The sequence below is a fragment of the Bacillus rossius genome, chromosome 8, assembly GCF_032445375.1.
Source record: "Bacillus rossius redtenbacheri isolate Brsri chromosome 8, Brsri_v3, whole genome shotgun sequence".
Taxonomy (NCBI): Eukaryota; Metazoa; Arthropoda; class Insecta; order Phasmatodea; family Bacillidae; genus Bacillus; species Bacillus rossius.
In genome coordinates this window covers 22,744,370-22,763,132 of record NC_086336.1, presented here as the reverse complement: position 1 = coordinate 22,763,132, position 18,763 = coordinate 22,744,370, and the positions used below count along the sequence as shown (strand labels likewise).

General features: G+C 35.3%; 1 protein-coding gene across 2 annotated transcripts in view; it reads left to right on the top strand.

Moving 5' to 3' along the window:
* Window positions 1–18,763, top strand: part of LOC134535582 (very long chain fatty acid elongase 7) — a 105,297-nt gene that overhangs the window by 21,254 nt on the left and 65,280 nt on the right. The gene's annotated exons all lie outside the window — the stretch shown is intronic.

The following is an 18,763-nucleotide window of genomic DNA, read 5'->3' as shown; positions in this document are numbered from 1 at the left end:
CTCTTGCAGAAATCTTGCACCCAGTGTCGCCCTGCTGCCTTTGTCACATTGTTGAACCTGTGTGGAATATTGTTTAGAGTCGCATACTCAAAAGCCAAACTCATCAGTTGCTTTCTCCCTATGCCATAGAATCGGCTGTCCAAATCCCTTATGTGGTCTGCTAGTTCTTGCTCTTGAGCCGGTGTAAAAACTCGTTTCAATCTTCCTAGTGACACTGGTATGGATCCCTGAAACAATCATCGAACTCAACTCAGGATAAGATATCAGGAATCTACTTACTAATGAAAATAAATGACAGCTAGGAAAGGCAAGGAAGGAAATATTAGTGGGTCAATCTACCCTAACAGCGCTTCAAAGAATGGAATGTTATGTAGATGAAACAGCAATGAAATGAGTAAGGAGACACACAAACAAGAACACAAAAATATCCATTAAACTGACACAGTACATTATTTTTCTTTACGACGAAATCGACTGAATTTAGCCTAAATCATTAATTCTGAGCTAGCGATGGCCAGTTTTCGAATAGTAATCGCTAAATAATAACTAAATATACAAACGACTGCTTTAATTATGCAGGCTTAACAAACCTTATTTTTGTATAATGGGAAATGAATTAACATTTTGTTAAGTAAGCCTAGATAACTGACAAGGAATTAAATTAATGCAAGTTTATTATATTTATAAAAATTCTAAAGTAGGTAATAATAAATTATCTCAAATTTTCTTTATTGTAACTTAGCAATTTTATGAAATATATATCAATTGTTGTGTATTTTTTACAAAAAATGTAATTAATAATTTTGTTTTGGAACATTATGTATGGGAAGTCAAGTAATTGTTATTGATTGGCCTATACTAGGTTGGTCTCAATTTGGCCGATTTCAACTCACTACTATTTCTAATGAAGATTCGGACTAAGAAACATGAATAAGTTCATGCATTTAAGTTACATTTATCAAAATAATACAATTATTGCTAATTAAATAGTACTTACTGCTTTTAGGCGTTTTCTTAGCGTAGATTCCTTTGTGCCCAGATCCTTTGAAACTTTTCGTTGACTTTCCCCATTTAGTATTCTGTTTCTTGCTTCATTTAAGATTTCTTCTGAAAATATTAACTTTCTTTCCGATTTTCTCTTATAAGAAGATGACATTCTGAAACAAATATAGGCCTATTTGATTAAAATTGTTCATTTTTGCATTAATATAAACTTGTCCCAAAGAGTAGGCAAGGTGCTCCAAAGAGTACGCGCGCACTCTTGTGGACAAACTTTGTGCGCACTCTTAGGGAATGAACACGAAGTATCTAAAAGTGTCGACAGATAGCAGCACATACCGTAAAAGCTAATATGGCTTTATCGACACGAATGCTGAAAACCAAAGCTGCTACGTAATATAAAGATAATGAACGCATCTCTGTTTACCTACTTGCTATAGCTTAAGTTACCCGATAAAAATATTACATGAAAACAACAACAAATTAACTCTCACTTTTCAAATCTACAAATAATCTTGTGCAGCTGCAAGTTTCACGCCACTCGTTTGTCACACAGTAACGAACAATCTGAGGCTATACACTTTTTTTTTAATGTTGCCAACTGTAAGAAAATAGCAATGCGTACTCTTAGGGGATGCGCACTCTTAGGTGCCTTTCCCCTATATTCTTTGAGGAAGAAAATTTATTTTAAATTTTTATATCTTTTGTATGATAAAATCTACCTCTGAATAATTTCATGAATAAAATTGAATCATTTTTATTGTATTATCACTATTTTGTATGGATACAAAGGAGTGAAATGAAATGTACAATTTAATTAATAAATTTACTATTATTTGCATTCATTTATTCAAATATATATATTACTTTTGAAGTGTCGTGCGCGCCGTATTTATTTTTACAAGTATAAAAAAAATTTCAGCCTCCAGGATTTGATCCGTCAACCTATCGATCGATAGTCGACGATGCTATGCGCACAGCCACAAGGCCATACTGGAAACAATTGTTTCAGATGTTATAAATTAAAAATATTCCACGCACGATATTTGTTTGAATTTCTTTAAACTAGCATATTCTCTGATGGACTCGAAATATTTACATGCTCGTGGGCTCATAACTATAATACGGTGTGTGATTTAGTTGATCAGATAATAACTCATGACAAATAATTACCAATGTCAAACTAAATCGTGAACAGTATCATACCAGTAATAAATATTTAGTTACACAGCTAAAACAATACTGTTTAAATATACTGATTTACAGTAGTAATTAAGATAATTTGTACTTGTAAGAACGCCATTTAATTGCGAATATACTCCCGTGGCGCGGTGCACAACAATAACCTCGAACCAGTACGCCGCCACGTGTCGGCCGAGTTCTCTGTACCGTCCGCATCATACCAGAGAGATGCCACGCATGTAGTGGGACATCCGTAGTGGGACATCCGTAGTGGGAAAATTTCGTGCGTGCAGCCAGCGTTCATCGATTTATTAGACGTTGTCACGTCAAAAAATAACTGATGAAGAAAGATGAACGATAAAATAAGACAGAGAGAATGCACTAAACGCTTTTTTTTTTCAGAAAATAAATATAGGTATACTATATATTTTGATTTTTTTTTCCAATATGCTACGTTGAGATTTGGTCTGTCCGTCTGTTATTTTCATGAATTTAGGAATTGTCAAGAGACGGCATGCTGTGACGTAGTTTAAGTCCCTTTTTAACCTCACCATCACCATATTGTTTCACCCGAAACATTGCGGAGACGGTGCAGTTCCTTTCGGTCTTGGAACCTTTTGATCTAGTGACTTAAGGTCTAATGCCTTTAGTTCTAATGCATTTCGGTATAGTGTCTTTTTTCTACTTCCTGTAAGTAAAAACCTTTTTTTAAATGAAATTATATGATTTTATAGTTAAATAATAAACATTAAAGCTCCATGTAGTAATATTTACTTTAAAATATCAGGCACTAAAACTCCCGTGAAAACACGGGTTCTAGCCTTTTACACTGCCCATAAAATACATGTTTAAAAGGGGAACCATGAAGCTACACATGGGGTCCTAAATATCATTCTCAACCATAAACTTTTAAAAAAACCTGGAATTGTTTTTGAATGGCGAGTTATCACCGGAAGCACTGCACGCCATTCGGCGGCCACCCAGACTGCCAACTAGGTGGCCACCCGGACAGCCACCGAGGTGGCCAACTAGACGGTCATCTCAAGACCACGACGGTAAAAATAATCGGCGTGTGGCCGCCAGGCGCGTTGCAAGTGATACTTCATACTAAATAATCCATGCGAAAGATCATACATAAAATTATATGATTCACTTATTCGATAATGATAACATATAAAGTACACAATGAAGGTTCTTACTAGGAGTTTACATTTGTAATAACCATTTGTGGCAGTGGAAGTTTACAATTGTAATAAACATGGTAACAAAAAACCTACTTTATTTTATTATTTATTCTCCCTCCTCTTCCCTTTTTCGTAACCTCTCGTGTTTTATTTCTTTTTTGCGCTATGATGCATCGTCACGCATACTTTCCCTAATTAATGTTAGGAAGTTTCGGTTAAAAAATTGTAATTTATATTTGAGAGACTGCATCCTGTTGCATATCGCGTGTTACCTTGAGGGACACCTCGCTTCAAGGTTAGTATAACCTTGAACTAGCTTAACTGGCGCTTTTTCCTGTTCGCTCCTTCCGGACTCGTTCCGCTCCTCGACTGCCTTGGCTCCTCCGGTGACTTCGATAATGAGCCAAATGCATCGTGACGATAAGTAGTTGCATACTGAGCGTAGTTTGTGCTCGTCCTCGGTGGAGCAAGTTAGATTAGTCGCTGAGCTGTTCACAATTTTTGGTTACTCTGTAAAAAAAAAAGTGAGAGAGTATTTTGGTAATTGCCAGTAATGTGTAACATTTAACCTCGGCAAAGAAAAATTCATTTATAATAAGTAGTATGTAATAGCAGGTCCTGGCTCAGGGACCAGGGTGAGGTGTCAAAGAGCCGACCGCCATCATGGATTGTGACGTCACGGCGGCCATATTGGACTCAAAATTCCTCAACATTCTTCAAAAATTACACAAAATGACCAAAAATTCCTGTTTTGAGGAAACATTTCTCGTTTTCTTCCACAAAAATTCGAAAATTAGGATTTCAAAAAACCTTAAAACTACTTTTGCCATAAAATAACTCATAATCCTAAAAGAGGCTTAAGCATCCTTGTCTACGGCCTCCGATAAGACTCTTTTTGGATTATGATGTCACCGTTGCAATATCCGTTACGCCCGCCATCATGAAAATCTTTATTTGTTATCCGATTTAAATACAAAATATAAAAAAATTTATAAAAAAAATTTAATTAAAAAAATTTTAATACAAATATTTACAAAAATCATTCATTTACGACATACAACTCGGAGTCCTCGGTTCGAAACTGATGAGGGCAAAATAAAAAGGCAACTGATCCTTCCCTCATGGTGGCTGCTGGCATACTGACCCCAACCACTGTTTTCATGTCATATATCATCAGTTAGCATGATGTCATGTCTGCCATCTTGAAAATCCGTAATTTTAAAGCTATAAAATTCGGGAAAAATTTAAAAAATCAAAAAAATATAAATTAATTAATTTTAATAAAAATCTTTGAAAACACTGTTGCACTTTTAGTTACGGTCACTATCTTGGAAATCTATAATTTTTATGCTAGAATAAAGGAAAAAAATTCTAAAAATTATAATACAATTTTTTTCAACATATTTTAACTAAATAATATTTAAAAACACACGCCTTGAATTCATCGGTTCAAACCCGTTAAGCGCAAAAAAAAGTCGTTAGATCCTTCTTCCATGAAAGCCATCTGCCGACAGACCCCACCAATACCAAGGTATATATCATCAGCTGGTATGAGGATATGTCCGACATCTTATTCTCGTCTGCTGGAGGCTACCATATGGTTTTTGGCTCCCAGAGTGTGCTAACGGCATGTTAGTGTAATTTTTACTCACTAGAGTGCAGTAATCATTTTTTATTACTGTGACGCCTGCCATCTTGAAATTTGGGTGCCATCTTGGAATCGTGTAATTATTTAGCTAGTAATGTAGAAAAAATTCCAAATTTTTCAAATTAAAAACATTACTTTACATATTGAATCCATACTTGGTTCGATCTATGAATTAAGCTAAAAAACAGGTTTAAATTTAATACCAGAAAAGTGTCAGGTTCGAGAAATAAAACACAGCAAGTTCTTTTACAAACATAATATTTATTACACAATTTATATTCTACTACAGGAACATTTCCGAAATTTATCAATCTTATAAACATTTAGCCCTGCATAGGCGTGAAATGATTAATTCTTACCTCCAACCGGTTTATCCTAGACATAGACCAACCAGAACCATTGCTGACATAGTCTTTCTCTTCTTGACAGAGTTTCTGGATACCATGTTTAACAGTTTGCTTCACATCGTCAGAACTTTGAATTACTGCAGCCGATGTATTTGATGCATACTTCTTCACTTTTTCATCGAACGGATATGGCTTTCCATATATGCAGTCCAACCACAAGTTATATTTCAAAGATCCGTTTGTTGCTATGTCATCAGTAAGCTGATTGATTATATTCTGTCTGATATCGTCAAGAAAATAACAAATGTATTTCGACTCAGTAAGTGTACTTAGATAATAGTAGTCTTTCGATGTTCCACGAAATTCAGACTGCGCCAAGTAGAAGTCATTATCATTCACCTGTAGAGCACCAACCACAGTCTTAGGTTTAGTTCCATTTACAGATGCCATAGCAATCGGTTGCTGCCCAATTGTTTTTTTTTGCTTGTACACTATCGTGCCTCCAATCTAAAGCAAGGAGTCGAAATTTCTAAAGGTTTTTCAGCAGTAGGCGAACGAACTTCACCTTTACCGTTTTTCGCATGTCGTCATCAAATCCAGTAAACTATTCATGATACTCATCACAGAGAAAATTCGTGCGAGATATATTCTTCGTACATTTACTCCTCTCATGTCTCCGTACATCATAAGCAAATGCGAACGTCATATCGCGGGTGATGAAGTCGAGCCTTTCAGACCCGATCCAGATACTGACGTTGGCACAGCTGAACCATCTCCATACTCTTTTGATTTCTGCATCGTAGCTGTATAGAAACCTTTACTTTCTGCCGAACCACAGGACCTTTGCATATCTTCATGTGCGTTTTCATTTTATCTTGTCTTGCAAATGGCTTGTGACATTTCACACAGCCAAACATTTTGCGAGGAGGGTTCTTAGCACATTCTCTCTTCTCGTGTCGACGAGCATTGATGTTGTTTGAGAAAATCTTGTCGCAGTAACAACACTGAGGTTCGTTAGTTGTTGCCGAATCACCAGACATTAAAGTCTCCATCGATGGCGGACCAGCATTCGCCGAGTTTTCAAGTGCAGGTAGCACTACCGGCATCAAAGTCTCTTCTGTTGGTGGTACCACGACTGTTGAAGTCTCCTCCAATGTTGACGTTGCTAAAGGTATCTGCACCTTCTTCGTCGCCGCTGACGTCAGGGTTCCCGTAGACCTCCATCGAGTTCGATGTTAAAGACGGTAAAGATACCATCGAGTTCACAATTACAGGTAATTACGCGACTTATGAAACAGAAGAAACAAACTACGTGATCCTTACACCATCGACGTCAGCAACAAACTCAGAGACCTGCTCTCTTTGACTCGCTTATATGCATGCACCGGATGGAAGAACATGTTAGTCAAATCATAACCATTTACTATAATGCTAGAGTCAAAACAACATTTGAAAAAGAAGTTCTTAAACGAAAAACGCAGCACATTTTGTAAGTACCATTATCAAAAAGAAAGCACATTTTGGAAGCACAATAGAAAAGGCAGAACATTTCGGAAGCATAATCAGAATGGCAGTACATTTTAGAAGCACCATCAACAAAAATACAGCACTTTTGGAAGCACCATCAACAAAAAGGCAGCACATTTGGAAGCACAATTAAAAAGGCAGCACATTTGATTGCGCAATCAACAAAAAGGAAGCTCAATTAGGACGCATCGTCAATCAAATAAGGCACATTCTACAAAACGAAAGTTTATTTAACAAAAAGTGATACATTCTCTCGTACATTCAACCCGGTAGGATGCGATCTTCAATGTTAAGTTAGGATATAATCTCTTCATCAGTCTATGAATTCATTAACTTTTAGTTCCATAAGTCTTTGTCTCCAATAGCCATTGGCTCCATCAGTCATTGATTCCAACAGTCTTTTGGCTCCCATAGTCATTGGTTCCAACAGTCATTGGCTCCAACTGCCTTTTGCTTTATCAGCTCCAATGATATTTGGCTAGAATGCTACGAGTCTAAGAGAATATGAGACTACAAGGCTACGAGTCTACACGGGTCTAGCTGGATACGACTTATACATGGCTGCGAGACTGTATGGCTAAAAGGCTGTGTGGCAACGAAACTACATGTCTGTGAAGCTACAAGGATACAAGTATACTCGGCTCTAAATGACTGCAGTGTTACATGGCTACAAGAACAATTGGCTAATTAGCTTCAATTCTACGAGTCTACGAGAGGTTACATGAGGTTACGAGATTACGTGACTACGAGTCTTCAAGTTTAAGAGACGGTGGGGCTACAGAGCTACGAAGCTTCTAGAACACAAGTTCACGTGACTGCGAGGATACAGGACTACAAGTCTACATGAGTACTTGACTACGAAGCTACAAGTCTACAAGGCTCCAATTGCCGCATCTGTTTCTGACAGAATTGTCTCTTTTGCTCCAACTGCTCCAACAGCAATATGTTATAAGATTAAAAGGCTACTTGGTTATGTAGCTAAAAGTCTACGAGGCTCCAAGTCATCATGACTATGAAGCTTCCAGAACACAAGGTTATGAGACTGCGAGGCTACTAGACTACGAAGCTTCCAGGACCCGAGGCTACGTGGCTACTAGACTACATGATTCTAACTGACTACAATGGCAACATTCAGTGGTGAGAGTTAATTTATCTCATGCAAACAATATGTTTAAAGTAGTGTCGATTATTTGTAACAGATGACACTGCATGTTGCTTTCAGGTAAATATTTTTTTGTTCTTTTATGTAGGATGCTGGATGCTCACTAACGATCGTATAAGAAGGATATTTTATTTGGAGTTAATTTTGATTGGAGAATATCTGCTACTAAATCAGCACTTGCAATTTTTTTACCAGGAGGAAATAAACAACCATTGCTCAGTCAAATAATATACCATGAGACATCTGTGAAGCACTAAAATGCAAGACGAACTTCTTTCTCCTTAGTGTCTAGCGAAGCCATCCTTCATTTGTAGTTTCGTTGCCACACAGCCTTTTAGACATGCAGTCTCGCAGCCATGTATAAGTCGTATCCAGCTAGACCCTTGTAGACTCGTAGCCTCGTAGTCTCACATTCTCTTAGAACCGTAGCATTCTAGCCAAATATCATTGGAGCTGATGAAGCAAAAGCAGTTGGAGCCAATGACTGTTGGAACCAATGACTATGGGAGCCAAAAGACTGTTGGAGTCAATGACTGATGGAGCCAATGGCTATTGAAGTCAATGACTTATGGAACCAAAAATTGAGGATTCATAGACTGATGGAGACATTATATCCTAACTTATCATTGACGATCGCATCCTACCGAGTTGAATGTACTTGAGAAATTACCTCATTTTCTTTAAATGAACTTTCGTTTTGTAGAATGTGCTTCCTTTTGTTTGACAGTGCATCCAAAATGAGCTCCCATTTTATTGATTGCGCTTTCAAATGTGCTGCCTTTTTAATTGTGCTTCGTATTGTGCTGTCTTTTTGTTGATGGTGTTTCCAAAATGAGCTGTAATTTTGTTGATGGTGCTTCCAAAATGTACTGCCTTTCTGATTATGCTTCCGAAATGTGCTGCCTTTTTGATTGTGCTTCCAAAATGTGCTGCCTTTTTGGTTGTGCTTCCAAAATGTGCTGCCTTTTTTATTGTTCTTCCTAAATGTGCTGCCTTTTTTATTGTACTTCCAAAATGTGCTGAATTTTTGATGATAGTGCTTCCAAAATGTCGTGCCTTTTTCGTTGAATAGACTTTTATTTTTAATGTTGTTTTGACTCTAGTATTATAGTAAATGGTTCTTGACTTGACTAACGTATTATTCCATCCGGTGCATGTATATAAGCGAGTCCTAGACAGCAGGTCGCTCAGTTTGTTACTGATGTCGACGGTGTAAGGATCATGTAGTTTGTTTCTTCTGGTGCATAAGTCGTGTAATTACTTGTTATTGTGAACTCGATGGTATCTTTACCATCTTTAACATAGAACTCCATGGAGGTCTGCGGGAACCCTGACGTCAGAGGCGACGAAGAAGGTGCAGATACCGTTGGCAACGTCAACATTGGAGGTGACTTCAATAGTCGTGGTACCACCAACAGAAGAGACTTTGATGCCGGTAGTGCTGCCTGCACTTGAAAACTTGGCGAACGCTGGTCCGCCATCTATGAGGACTTCAATGTCTGGTGATTCGTTAACAACTAACGAACCTCCGTGTTGTTACTGCGACAAGATTTTCTTAAAAAGCAGCAATGCTCATCGACATGAGAAGAGAGAATGTGCTAAGAACCCTCCTCGCAAAATGTTTGGCTGTGTGAAATGTCTCAAGCAATTTTCAATAGAAGATAAAATGAAAACGCTCATGAAGATATGCAAAGGTCCGGCGGTTCGGCAGAAAGTAAAGGTTTCTTTACAACAACGATGCATTGATGTTCATAAGAGTATGCCTGGAGATGGTGCAACTGTGCCAACGTCAGTATCTGGATCGTGTCGGAAAGGCTCGACTTCATCACCCCGGTATCCTTGAAGCTACTGCGATATGACGTTCGCATTTGCTTATGATGTACGGAGACATGAGAGTAGTAAATGTACGAAGAATCTATCTCGCATGAAGTTTCCCTGCGATGAGTATCATGAATGGTTTACTCGAATTGTTGATTTGCGAAGACATGCGATAAACTGTAAAGGTGAAGTCCGTGCGCCTACTGCTTAACTACCTGAAGAAATTTCAACTCCTCGCTTTTGATTGGAGGCACGATAGTGTACAAGCAAAAAAGCAGATGCGCAGCAACCGATTGCTATGGCACCTGGAAATGGAACTAAACCTAATACTGTGGTCGGTGCTCTACAGGTGAATGATAATGGCTTCTTCTTGGCGCAGTCTGCATTTCGTGGAACATTGATAGACTAATATTATTTAAATACACTTGGTGAGTGGAAAGACATTTGTAATTTTCTTGACGATATCAGACAGAACATAATCAATCTGCTTAATGGAGACAAACGGACCTTTTAAATATATCTTGTGGTTGGAATGTATATATGGAAAGCCATATGCGTTCGATGAAAAAGTGAATAAGTGTGCATTGAAGACATCGGCTGCAGTTATTAACAGTTCTGACGATGTGAAGCATACTCAAAAACTCTGTCAAGAAGAGGAAGACTATGTCAGCAAAGGTTCTGGTTGGTCTCTGTCTAGTATAAACTAATTGGAGCTTAGAATTAATCATTTCACGCCTATGCAGGGCTCCATGTTTATAATATTGATATCATTCGGAATTGTTTCTGTAGTAGAATATAAATTGTCTAAAAAAATATGATGTTTGTAAAAGAACTTGCTGTGTTTTATTTCTAGAACCTGACATTTTTCTGAGATTTAAATTAAATTTATTTTTAGCTTCGTCCATAGATCGAAGTAAGTATCGATTCAATATTTAAAGTTATGTTTTTATTTTGATAAATTTTGGAATTTTTCCCACATTTCCAGCTTATTAAATACACGATTCCAAAATGGCACCCAAATTTCAAGATGGCAGGTGCACAGTAATAATAAATTATTACTGCACTCTAGAGGGTAAAAGTTACACTAACATGGCGTCAGCACACTCTAAGAGCCGAAAACAAGATGTTAGCCTCCAGCAGACGAGAACAAAATTGCGTACATGTCATCATACCAACTGATGATATATACCTTGGTATTGGTGGGGTCTGTCGGCAGGTGGCTTTCATGGAAGAAGGATCCATCGAAATTTTTTTTGCTCTTAGCTGATTTTAACCGAGGACATTAAGGCGTGTGTTTTAAATATTGTTTTATTAAAATATGATTAATAAAATAGTATTCTAATTTTTTAATTTTTTTTCTAAATTTATAGCATAAAAATTAATGAAATTTCAAGATGGTGACCGTAACGAAAAGTGCAATGGTGATTTTAAATATTTTTATTAAAAAATTTTTTTTATTTTTTTTACATAATTTTAAAATTTTTCCCTATTTTATAGCTTTAAAATTACGGATTTTCAAGATGGCGGATATTACATCATGCTAACTGATGATATATGATATTAAAACAGTGGTGGGGGTCTGTCTGCCAGCAGCCACCATGAGGGAAGGATCAGTCGCTTTTTTTTTTGCCCTCACCTGGTTCGAAGTGAGGACTCTGAGTTCCATGTCGTAAATGTATGTTTTTTAAAAATATTTTTATTAAAATGATATTAATTTAATTTTTTTATAAATTTTAATTTTTTCATTAAAATCGGATAACAAATAAAGATTTTCAAGATGGCGGGCGTAATGGAAATTGCAACGGTGACATCATAATCCTAAAAGAGGCTTATTGGAGGCTGTAGACAAGAATGCTTAAGCCTCTTTTAGGATTTTGTGTTCTTTGTAAGGCAAAAGTAGTTTGAAGTTTTTCGAAATCCTAATTTTCGAGTTTTTGTAGAAGAAAACGAGAAATATCTTCTGAAAGAGGAATTTTTGAGTCATTTTGAGTCTTTTTTTGAGGAATTGTGAGGAATTTTTGAGTCCGAAATGTCGCCATGACGTCACAATCCAAGATGGCGGTCGGCACCCTGGCTTCTCACCCTGGACCCTGTGCCAGGACTATAATACTATAATACTATAATACTATAATATACTATAATACGAGACTCGGACACGAAATTTAATGTATAATTCGTTAAAATAATGCCGAGCATGATAAATATATGCATTTTTTTTTTAAAAGAAATTATTTAAGCGAACCACACTTAGTTTTCGCACCCGCCAATTGATCTGATCGCTGGAGTAGCTGAGTCAACTGTGAAATCATTTAATTTGCAAATCTAAAATCCAAAATGTATAATGAAACATTTCAGAAAAATTCGAAAAGGACTTAAAATAATACCAAACCCCGGCTTTGTATCTAATTTTTGATATGGTACTTTTTTAATGTTGCCCATATTGTTAAAAATCATTAAACGGTTAGTACTATAAACTTTCCCTTTGGAATTGTGAAACTTGGTTCACTCCATCCGCCACATATGGCAGCATCGTGGTTGTTAAACATTTCCGTTACCTGACTTCGGTCGCATTCACAAAATTTCTCTCACCAAACTCTGTATGTTTATCGAGAGCTAAGAAATTACATGTCAAACATTATTTCAAATGTTCCTTGATTCGTAATGGACAAAATGGTCCGTGTCACGAATTATATCTATAATTTAACATTTTTCAGAAGTCTTCGCATACTTCGGCCACTGTTATTCTTTCGCCAGTCTTCGTAACTTCATATATGATTTGTGAAGCAACATCCTGTGTGCTTTCTAAGTGAAATTGCCACTACTTTGGACAACTGCCAAATTTTATATATAATAATGAATATAGTCATGGATCTGACTATATTGGTGGCCCGCAACGTTAGTGTGTTGGCATCAATTTTTATTTTTAAAACAGTGATATTTCAGAACTTCATTTTTATTTTTATCATTTCGTTTCGTGTATCTGCTCGTGTCTGTCACTGTAAAGTCAGCGCAGCACCAATGAGCGTTGACGATTCAAAAACGTGGACCATTTGAACGATTTTAAATGAACACTTTAATCTGTGTTCGGATGCTATCATGAGTTCATGTTGCTTCAGAAGCGATATATAGCTAGATACATAAGGCAACACCTCACGGTGTGGATTCTAGGAGTGAATTTCCAGTATTAAAAAGTGCAAGAGACGCAAAGAGCTTTATTCAGTAATGGCGAATCGTATTGAAATTTACTGAACATATTTATAAATTATGTTATCCTCCTAATTGTGACAGTACCGCTGAAAATTGAGAATAAAGAATTTTTAATAAGTTATCAGATTTGCAGTGATAGGACATTGTAAACTCAGAGGTCTAGGAAAAAGACCTTGTATTCTACCATGATATAACAAGTCGGAGATAACTAAAATCAAAACGTTTGTAAATTTGATTTTTTTCGTTAGTATATACCTATAAAAATAGCTGAAGTGAGGAAAAAGTTACAAATAGTTACATAACTGTTGTGCTCAATATAAATACAGTGTATCATAAAGTTTTTGAGTAATACAGTTCTGATATACTATTTTGGTTAAAATATATTTTTAATACTATTTGAAATTTCTTTCTTAGTTTTATCAAAGATAAAATGATTATTTATCCTCAGTGTCTTTTGTTCATGACTATCACTGTTTACACAAAGCATATAATTACTAGTTTTCTTACATTTCTAACGGTATATAAGGTCTTTTGTTTAATAAACTAAACTATATCTCTCATTGTGTTAATTTTTCTCCATTTACACTACAAAGTCACATTAGCTTCCATTATAGCTATTTGATTCATTTATTATTCACACAGTTGTTTATTGAGTATTACCTTTTTTTACGTTGCTGAGCAGAGTGAGAGCTTTTAAATATCCAGCGCAATATTAACCAGCCTGCGCATAATAGTCCAGGAATATTAGTCAAATAAGGGCAAGTATTTCGGAATGAGAGATAGTGAGCTATAAAGTTGTATAAACCTTTATGTTGGCACCTTAAAACTTGTCTCAAAACCTACATATCGTAGGGTGTCCGCGACTACAGATATTCCAAGGTCAAAGGTCGAAAAATCGATCGTTTACACATTTATTGCAAATATCTCGTTTCCTATGGGTTTTATGCTTTTGTATTTATTATAAATATTGTAGAGGATTGAATTCTCTACAACTTTTGTTTAAACATTTTTTTATATTATGAACCATTTTCGAACTAGAGGGCAGAGCGCGCGCAGTGTTTAACTATTTAGACTATTTAGAGTATCATTCGAGGTCAACCTGAAGTGCCGATTAAAAACACGCCATAGAAAGTTTATTAATTATTGATAATTATATAATTCTAAATAATTTGCCTGTTATGACAATGAATTCAAAAGCTCCGGAGGAATTGCTTAACACAATATTCTGGAACTGCAACTGTAATAATGGTTGTGGTTCGCGATGTGGATGCAGGAAAGCAGGGTTGCAGTGTTCATTAGCTTGCGGCCAGTGTAATCGGCAAGCTTGTCTTAATACTTCACCATATGAGAGTGATATCAATGAAGACGGTACTTTTGACCCCGAAATCCTGGAAGAACTTGAGACAAATGTCGTTGAAGACGAGAACGCAGAGGAATTTGAAATTTTACAGCGACTGGAAGACGATGATGAAGAAGAAGAAAATTGAAATTTAGAACTGTAGTTCTTATTATTATTAAAAAAAATTAAATTTCAACGTTCATAAATGTATGAAATGGTATTTTTCAATAAAGACATTAATTAAAAATTTAATTATTTTCTTTTTATTTAGTTAGTTAGTAATTAGTATAAATAAGATAAGAATAAAAAATAATTAAATAACTCCCATTTTCAACTTTATAATTACACTAGTAGGTAAGTGTTATAAAATGAATTGATACTGAATTAAAAAAATATTAATTATAACGTAATAGTTAATAAAAAATGTAAATTATTTAGAATTATCCAATTATGAATATTTAATAAACTTTATACGGCGTGTTTTTAAACGGGACTACAGGTTGACCTCGAATGATAATCTAAATAGTTAAACACTGCGCGCACTCTGCCCTTTATCTCGAAAATGGTTCAAGATATAAAAAAAATGTTTAAACAAATGTTTAAGAGACTTTAATCCTCTACATTAATTATGATAAATACAAATCGCATAAAACCCATAGGAAACGAGATATTTGCAATCAATGTGTAAAAAATCGATTTTTGACATTTGACTTTAGAATATCTGTAGTCGTGGACACCCTACGATAAGTAGGTTTTGAGACAAGTTTCAGGGTATCAAAGCATAGGTTAATACAAGTTTATATCTGACTATCATTCCGAGGTGCAACCCCTAATATTCCTGGACTATAAAACACATAATCCCAACAGGATATAAACAAAGCTTATAATTACTAGTTTTCTTACATCTCTAACGTTATTATAATGTATTTTGTTTAGTAACCTAAACTATTATCTTATTGTGTTAATTTTTCTCCATGTACACTACAAAGTCAGGATAGCTTCCATTATAGCTAATGCCTACAGCCATAGGCGTGCGCAGGACTTCAGTATTGGTGGTGCCAGATTACACAACAGCCCTGTCATTCACGGACCACGAGCCTAAACCGGGGGGGGGGGGGGGGGGGGGTTCGGGGGTCCTCCCCCGGAAAAATTTTGATTTGAAAGCGCAAAATGGTGCTATTTAAGGTGTTTCCGAACAAAAACATTAAATACACAGATGTAAAAATTTTAACATTTTTATGACAAATTATGACTTTGAACGTTATAATCACCAGGAAAACTACTAAACTATTTACAGTTTTAAGCTTTGTTGAGCCATAAAGTAAATTGCATAAATTGTTTGCACGGAATTCATGCTGGTGGCTTTAAAAAAACCCTACTTACATGTTTTCTGAAGACGCCAAATAAATGCTAGAAAAAACATTCTCAAATGTTAAGTTTTAAAATCAACAAATCAAGGGAATTTTTGTAACATACCTTAAATATGTAAAATATTAAAATAATAAAAATACAAAAATAAGAGTGGGCAAAAGTTTTAACTTTTGGAATACAACAAAAATGTTTTGTCGGCGACTGCATATAAGTCATAGAGTAAGCCTATCCTTTTAACTAACTAAACTCTCTCTCTTTTTTTAAATAAACCCTGGCGGACCGCGGCTATTATTCCGTGCGCCTGCCGAGTGGAGTGAACAGTGGACACCGAGCGCGCATTCTATGTAATTCGAGGAGAACTATGAGAAGTATTTACATTTCAGAAGTTTCGTAGCCGCGGCCCGCGTGTACAACACAAGTAATTGCACCTGGCTTGTTTCCGTGTGTATAGTTTGTTCGATTGATAATTGATATACTGATAGTGTTATGAGCACATATCTGTAACTCGACACGATTGGGAAACATATTTTTTTGGAAATAATACGGATTTTTGTAAGTATGTATTATTTCTGCTTGTAAAAAACAAAATAACGTTAACCCTAATGGTGGTGCCAAGGCACCTGTGGCACCTACCGTGCGCACGCCTATGCCTACAGCAGTACAAAATTATTTTATAGGTGAAAACTTTTATTTCATAATAAGAAACGTTAAAAATTATTTCATTAAAACGGTTTTTGAAAAATGGTATTGATTTTTGCTGTATTAAAGTTCTTATAGTTTAGTTTTAATATTTTTCTTCTTTAATTTTCTGTGAATTCATACGACTATTGTGATCGCTTAATGTAATAGATTGGGTAACTAGATAAGTATTCCCACGCCACTTTGTTACTCTAAAAAAAGTTAAATTAATGTTAATTGTAGGCAAAACAAATAACTCACTGACGTAATAACAGATGGATGTCGGAGCTACGTGTCAAAGTAATAAGATATCGCGCTCGCATCCCGGTGAACCCAAAAGCAAACACTCGTTTAGCCATTTTCGTTTTCAGTAATTCGTACTTCCCGAACATAACTCCCAGAGATTTTTGAAGTGGCTTCTCGGCAGAAAGCGTGGCTAGTTCATATCCTTACCTTTTCTCCGATTTGACAGTTATGAAAAGTATGTAGTACTTTTTACACCCATTACCCAAGCAAGCACGTGATTGTTCACAAGCACTAACAATCACATGAATATGTTTATAGATATTGTTAATAGAAGAACAGTGCATAAGTATTGTAGACTTATGAGAGCCGTCAAATTTGAGATAAGTTACATGATATTCTAGGACGTGCCTTCGTCTTAAATATCTTTAGTGTCGAGGATGTATACCTAAGAGGAAGTAAGAATTTAATTCGAAGACAAAAATTAAACTCTTCATTCTATTCGAGAAAGCTTGAATTACAAAAGTAAAAATATAATAAAAATAGCAAATTACTTTGTGGAGATTTTGCATGATCCCTATCATTTGTTCTCCTAAGTATTATCGGTTCTTATTAACTCGAACGATTGAAAATAAACATTCATACATAATTTAGTTTTTACCAAGTACAAACTGATAGGCCCACAGGGTATGGTGGGGATCTCCAAAATTATCTGCCTGGAAGGTGGAAAGTATATTCTAGAATTCACGTGCAAAATACCCCCCAGGGCAACCGGCTTGAATTGAAAAAATCCTTATCGTAAAGAATATAAGACAGACATGGGTTCACAAAATCCAGCTTTCGGGTTATAAATAAAGAAAAATGGTTAATTTTACCTATTAATATTCTGACGTAAATACGTCTTATGATTCGGGGTCCAGTTTGAAAAGTGTAGTCTAACAAAAATATGATATATTTTGTATCCTGATTGAATATAAACCGGACTTACTATATTTGAGTTGCACACATACCTATAATGGCAGGGAAAGGGTTAAAGCATGTTCTTTTATTAACATATTTGGTATATTTGCAGGTCACTACAAGTAAGAGGCAAGTTTTATGAACGTTCGATTCCGTATGACTCATCCACTTATTTTGAGAGCAGATATTGAACTCACGTGTCTACCAATTTGAATCAAATGACATTTATTTTGTGCAGAAAATTGTCAACTATTTAAAGCACGCTTTAAAAGTTTCAAAAATATTTACTTTAGCCTACCTACAGCAAATGTGAGGAGAAATCACGAAAAAAGACGCAAATAAATTTTATTGTTGAGGTAAATGGTGAATTCATACAATCGGAATGCATTGAACAACAAAAAAAAAAGTAACAGCTCCTGATAATTTCAATTGTAAAACGGTAAATTATTTGTGAAATTAAAAATATACCGAAGTTACAAGAAGGCAAGTATTCGAGCGTGTACGAAAGGGATTGCGTATCTTCGGGAACCCTGTCTTTTTTTAAGTTAAACGTTTTAGCCACGTATAAAAGTATATGGGAATTCATTTTTACAATGCGTCCGCAGCATGCAGAATAAATTTACCGAATGAAAAAAGGCTACAAACAAAATGAAAAATTGAATTGTACTTTTAAATCATATACTTTAATGATTGATTTTCAATACTAGTCCATAAACATAAATTAATTGTTATAATTTTTTAGAGAAATTGTGTATATTAACTTATTTAAGTGTATTTACAAGTTTATTTTTATAAGTGAGATTATGTTCCCATATGTACATTTTATTTGCATTATAATTTATTACATTATTATTAAATCAATAATTTAGATTAAAAATGGTATATACATTTGGCATATTATTATTTTTATTAAATTTTAACTTGATTGTTTTAATAAATTAAATAATTAATATTGAATATTGAGTATTAATTTATTTTTTAATTTGATTTTGATTGAATTTAGACTTTATCACCTGTATCGCTGTATTCATTGTATTATTTGGTTTCTATTGATTAGTTCGATGCAATAAAAAAAAATTTTATTACGCCAAGTAAGTA